This window comes from Chelonoidis abingdonii, chromosome 10, assembly GCF_003597395.2.
Source record: "Chelonoidis abingdonii isolate Lonesome George chromosome 10, CheloAbing_2.0, whole genome shotgun sequence".
Taxonomy (NCBI): domain Eukaryota; kingdom Metazoa; phylum Chordata; order Testudines; family Testudinidae; genus Chelonoidis; species Chelonoidis abingdonii.
In genome coordinates this window covers 32830586-32837487 of record NC_133778.1, presented here as the reverse complement: position 1 = coordinate 32837487, position 6902 = coordinate 32830586, and the positions used below count along the sequence as shown (strand labels likewise).

Sequence of the window (6902 nt, the reverse complement as noted above, 5' to 3'; positions counted from 1 at the left end):
ATATTTTATACAACACAGAATACGAAGTGTTCACTCAAAAACAAAACAATGTAAAACTTTAGAGCCTACAAGTTCACTCAGTCCTACTTCTTGTTCAGCCAATCACTAAGACAAACAAATTTGTTTATATTTACGGGAGATACTGCTGCCTGCTTCTTATTTACAATGTCACCTGAAAGTGAGAACAGCCATTCTCATGGCACTTTTGTAGCCGGCGTTGCAAGGTATTTACATGCCTGATACGCTAAACATTCATATGCCCCTTCATGCTTCATGCCACCATTCTGGACAATAATGCTTCCATGCAGATGATGTTTGTTAAAAAAGAACAACAACAGTGTGTTAATTAAATTCTACAGGCCACTTCCCTCAGATCCCACTGAGGAATACACTAAGAAACTGCACCATCTACTCAGGACACTCCCTACACTAACACCAGAACAAATCAACATACCCTTTAAGCCTCGACCAGGCTTATTCTATCTACTACCCAAGATCCACAAACCCGGAAATCCTGGACGCCCCATCACTCTCGGGCATTGGCACTCTCACTGAAGGACTGTCTGGATATGTGGACTCTCTAACTCAGACCCTATGCCACCAGCACTCCAGCTATCTCCGTGACACCACTGATTTCCTGAGGAAACTACAATTGCATTGGTCACCTCCCAGAAAACACCGATGGATATAGAGGCTCTCTACACAAACATCCCACACACAGATGGAATACAAGCTGTCAGGAACAGTATCCTGATGATGCCACAGCACAACTGGCTGCTGAGCTCTGTGCCTTTATCTCACACACAACTATTCAAATTTGATGACAATATATATCTCCAATCAGTGGCACTGCTATGGGCACCCGCATGGCCCCCAATATGCAATATTTTATGGCTGACCTGGAACAACATTTCCTCAGCTCTCGTCCACTCACACCTCCTTCTCACGTACGCTACATTGATGACATCTTCATCATCTGGACCCATGGAAGGAGACTCTGGAAAAATCACCACGATTTCAACAGCTTTCACCCCACCATCAACCTCAGCCTGGACCATCTACATGGGAGGTCCACTTTCTAGACACCACGGTGCAAATAAGTGATGGTCACATTAACACCACCCTATATCGAAAACCTAGCCGACCGCTATGCCTACCTTCATGCCTCCAGCTTCCATCCCGGGCACATCACACATCCATTGTCTACAGCCAAGCACTGAGGTACAACCACATCTGCTCTAAACCTCTCAGACAGAGACCAACACCTACAAAATCTCCACCAAGCATTCTCAAAACTACAATACCCGCAACGAGGAAATTAGGATACAGATCAACAGAGCCAGACATGTACCCAGAAGCCTCCTACTGCAAGACAAACCCAAGAAGAAACCAACAGGAACTCCACTGGCCATCACATACAGTCCCCAGCTAAAAACCCCTCCAACGCATCATCAGGGATCTACAACCCATCCTGGACAAGAGCCCAAACTTTCAACAGGCCTTGGTGGCAGGCCAGTCCTGCCCAGAGACAACCTGCCAACCTGAAACATATTCTCACCAGCAACTGCACACCACACCAATAGTAGCTCTAGCTCAGGAACCAATCCATGCAACTCTGCCCACATATCTACACTGGCGACAGCATCACAGGACCAACCAGATCAGCCACACCATCACCGGTTCATTCACCTGCACGTCCACCAATGTAATATACACCATCATATGCAGCAATGCCCCTCTGCATGTACATCGCCAAAACATAGAACAGTCTCTAGGAAAAGGATAAATGGACACAAATCAAGATATTAGGAATGGCAATATACAAAAACCTTAGTCGAGAGCATTTTCAACCTTCCCTGGCCACACCTATAGCAGACCTATCGGTGCCTGCATCTGCAAGCAAAATCAAACTTCAGGACAGGACTTCAAAGAGAACTGCTGGCTTGATTCGTCTGCAAATTTCGACCACCATGCAGCTCAGGGTTGAACAAAGACTGTGAAATGGCTTGCCAAACATACAGAACGGATTTCTCCTCCTTGGTTTCACACCTCCAACTACTTAGAACAGGGCCTCATCCTCCCGATTGAACTAACCTGCGTTATTTCTGCTTAGCCTTGCTTGCTAGCATATATATACCTGCCCCTTTGAAATTCCACTACATTCATCTGACGAAGGGGTATTCACCCACGAAAGGCTCATGACCAAAAATGTCTGTTAGTCTATAAGGCTGCCACAGGATTCTCTTGCGCTTAATTAAATTTGTAATGAAACTCCTTTGGAAGAGAATTGTCTCGCATACTCTGTTATTTACAACATTTTAGCCATAATTTCATCTTCAGTTAGGCCTCGGATAATGACCCAGCACATGTGTTTGATTTACAAACACTGTCACTGCCCAGATTCTGAACAAAGATGCAAAGATGGTATCAAGTGTGAGAGTTTCTAAAAAATTTGCTACCAATAGCTATCAATAGCACTCGAACCAACAAGGTTACAGAATCTGATTAGTGCCATCCAAATCTCGAGGGACGAGCGTGCGGAGGCATGCTTTCAGAAGTCTGAAAAGAGCACCATTCAGATGACGGACACTACCAGAATCTGGAACGCCAAAAAAAAATGATATCAACCTGTCTTGCTAAGTTGCATCTAACTCAATGACTGAAAATGAAACATGCATCGGTCCCTCTACTTCTGGATCGTTAATCGAGCAAGACCTGTCAATTAGCATGGTATGCATATCCTCGGCTATCGGTCGGCTTGAAGCATGAAGGGACATATCGAATCTTTAGCGGCAATCTGCATTGTAATATTTTGCGACCACGGTAACAACAGTTGCCATCGTGAAATGCCTGTTGTCACTTTCAGGTGAAACTTGTAAACGAGAAGGTGGGCATTCCATATCTCCTGCAAAGGTACCAGACTTGTTTGTCTGAGCGATTGGCTGAAATAGGGACTGATAGGACTGTCAGTCTCTAAAGTTTTACATTGTTTATTTTAAATGCAAGTTTTGCCTACACTAATTCAACATTTGTAGGTTCACACTTTCACGATAAAGAGATTGCACTACAGTACTTGTATGAGGTGAATTGAAAAATATTATTTCTTTTATCATTTTTACAGTGCAAATATTTGTAATCCAAAATAAATATAAAGCGAGCACTGTACACTTTGTATTCTGTGTTGTAATTGAAATCAATGTATTTGAAAATGTAGAAAAACATCCAAAATATTTAAATAAATGGTATTCTATTATTGTTTAGCAGTGTGATTAATCACAATTCATTTTTTTAATCACACGATTAATCACCATTACTTTTTTAATTGCTTGATAGCCTTATTAAAATTATATCAGTTAAATGTTTAACAGTTAACAAGTTCACAATGAATCTACCGCACATATATATTTTCTTTGTCAAGTGCCCTTATTAACAACAAAAACAGCCTGTCTTATGTGTAAGACCCACTTTTTTTATTTAACTTTTTACATAATATCCCTGAGCCATCCAAAACCACAAAAAGTCCGATTAAAATTTCAATTCTACTGCTGATTTTTGTTAAGAAAAATTAACATGTTTACATGCTCTGGTGTCAGTCTTATGCGCAGCTGATTAACAGTAAGGCCAATGTTGAAAAACACACATTCTGAAGGCACAGACGTTCCTGGAATGCACTGGAAACTCTTTACCAGTTTTCCAAGCCCTGAAAAATGCCTTCCACCTTTCCAATGGACTGTATTCCATTGAAGAACAAGGATACTTAAAGTCATTTTCCAATTCATTTTTTACTGGATTCTCCTATTTGGTATAATCTTCACCTAAAAGCATCACTACAGCACTCTTCTCATTTTCACACATTTTTTCCGGCTCTGTCAGCTCATCCAGTTCAGCACTTCTCGGTTCAGCCCTAGCACTCAGAGGTTCTTCTATTTCTAACATTGATGCAAGTTGCAGAAGATTTGATTTAGCAGCGATCTGGACAACAGGTGAAAGAAACTGCATGTGTTTATGGTGTGGTTCTAACAAGGAGGCAATAAGCGCAGGTTTGGCAGGATCATTGGGTTTCATGCGATAATCTAGAGAGTGATGAACAGCAGCCTTGAAATCAGTAACTTTTCCATTTTTGACAGGAGCTTTGCTTCTGAGGTGAGTTTCGAGAAGACTGTTGCAAATTGCATAAATACTTGAAATTGACACTGACTGTTCAGCAGACTTGGCAGTTGTAGCATATTTTAAAGTGGAAAATAGCGGCAAGATGTCCTCTATTAATTACCAGTGCTCAACTTGCAATTGAAGTGCTTGGGCATCAGATTGTTTTGTTACTGAGCTATCTGAAAGCACAGCTGTTACAGCCCACTTTTGCTCACTGAATCTACTGAAAATGTCATATACCGAATTCCAGCATGTTTTACATGACTGGATCAGACAGTGTCGGTGAAGCTGTGTTTGTTTGTTTTCTTTCGAGCACTTTTGCAGCCACAGTGCTGTGGTGAAAGTGTGCAAGTAGTCTACTTGCAGCTGCAACAGCATAATCCACACTACTTGAAGAAAACCCATCATTTATGGCTAGCTGAAAAGTATGGGCAAAACCATTGACAGATTCCCATGTAACATACCTTGAGGTGTTGGTGAGCACAATGTTGTTTGCATTACATGTATGCACAGCAAGACACGGCCTGCCAGACCCCATCTTTCCACTGTAGAGTTTAATTTTTCAGGAAGGTTTTCCACTGTATGTTGTTCTACCATACTTTCAGTTTGTAGAACTGCGGATAGAAGCTCCCAATTTTCAATATAATGGCAAGTGACAGTCATGGACCGTTCTGTAGTTAATGATGTCCAGCAATCAGTGGTGAAAGCTACTTTAATGGCATTTTCCAATTTTTCCCAGACTGCTTTCACACAGTCTTCATAGCACTTCTCTAGTGGCGAGGTTATAGTCTGTCTCATAGGCACATGGTATTCAGGTTCTACAAAACTCACCAATGCATGAAAACTTGTACCCTCAACAATACTTACAGACAGCATATCTGTAGTGATCAAGGTGCTCAACAACTCCATTAGTTTTTCATCATGTTGTGTGTTGTATTTTCTTGAATTGCCAGAAACAAATGCTGTCCGCATTGTTTGATTTTTGCCTTTCCTTTCGCAGAGGGATGTTTCAGCTTCAGATGGTTCAGCATTGCTCCGGTGCTGTTTGTTAATTAACCCAGAGTATGTATTAATACCGGGGGGGGGGGGGGGGCAAACAACTGTGCATATCTCTCTATCAGCGTTACAGAGAGTGAACAATTTATGAGTTTACCCTTAATAATACCTCAGCTCTGTATTACTGTTTACATTTAACAGTGTCTTCTGTTATTTTTGTGAAATGATTACAGGCATTACTTTTTTTTGATTGCTCCATCTTCACTATGGAACAGTAGTTACCAAAATCGTGATAACCTACATTATGTTGTTTGAAGGTTTATCACTACCAAAATGTGATGTCAGTTGCTGACTCCTAACAATGCAGAACCTAGTTCCACATACATTATGAAATGGTATTGCTGCGGTGTTTTTAATGTGCACATTAGGCATTTACATGCTTTACCGGTAACACTAACATTTATTGGTTAACCAGTTAACATTTTACATATCTAATACATGGAAAATATGTGAAGCGTTATATATATATATTTTACATTGATCATCAAGACAGATAGCCATCTAATCTAATCTATCACAACAATTATGATGACCAATGTAACATAGGCTTTCAGAAGGAATCTTATATGACCTCTTTTGGTGAACCTATGAGGTCCCTGTACTTCTATATACCACTGTGCCTTCTGCTAGATGTCATCAAGGCATGCTTGGGTCACTGTGAGGGGTTGGATCACAGAAACCCACTTGGGAACTGACAACTGAGGTGCCAAGACTACTTCTGCTTCTGCTTTCCCTGCCAGCTTGAGACTTCAGCACCCCTTCTTACTGAGCCAGACACTCCAGTCTGTTCCACTACAGCCTCAGGGTCTGAAACATGTGCCCCCAAAGCTGCAGACTTAACTGAAAGCAACTTACAGAAGTATTCCTGTCTTTAACACTCAGATGCTCTACTCCTAATGGGGTCTAAACCCCAAATAAATCCATTTTACGCTGTATAAAGCTTATTCCCATAATCTATTAATGCAATTATTGTTGCCAGGGTTACCATCCTGAATCACTGTTAGAGGACAAAGGTGTTCAAAGTCCTGAGATCCAGAATTGGTCTCCACCTTCTTCTTTTCTTGGGAACCAGGAAGTATTTGGAATAGAACACTTTTCCGATGAAGTCAAGTGGAACAAGTTTGATGGCCCCTAAAAGCAGGAGAGATTGTATCTCCTGACGTAAGACACCCCATTGAGAAGGGTCTGTAAAAAGAATGGCGTGGTGGGGTGGGAGGGAAGGCTGGAGGTGAACTGGATTGAATAGCCTGTTGAAACTACCTCTAGGATTCATCTGTCCAAGGCGAGGAGCTCTCAGTAACGCAGGAAATTGGAGAGTCTCCCTAGGATGGATGAAAGATGCAGCAAATGATCCAGAGCAGAGAGTGATTTGTGACCTGCAACCAAAATGGTTGCTTAAAAGAAGTGGACAACTGAGAGATCACTGTAGATTACGATTCCTTCTTAGGAAATGTGGATCTCTTGCTCAGTGTTTCGGTCAGTTTCAGGGAGATCTGGCAGTGAAAAGGGTGAGAGCCAGTCATGGATTAATGCCTGGCCCATGGGAAGCCCCCACAGAAGTGCCAGAACCTGTGTAGAAGCGGGGGGCCCACTGGTGCCAGAATTATGGCCCTGCCCCCTGTTTCTTCTCTTCTGTCCGAGGCCCTGCCCCCTGGCCAGGTTAGAAGCCAGAGCTGAGCTGTGGTAAGGGCTGCTCA

At 42.2% G+C, this 6902-nt stretch overlaps 1 pseudogene; it reads right to left on the bottom strand.

Annotated features, from left to right (window-relative positions):
* Window positions 1-3539: 3539 nt before the first annotated feature.
* Window positions 3540-5404, bottom strand: LOC142047357 (E3 SUMO-protein ligase ZBED1-like; annotated as a pseudogene).
* Window positions 5405-6902: the final 1498 nt, after the last annotated feature.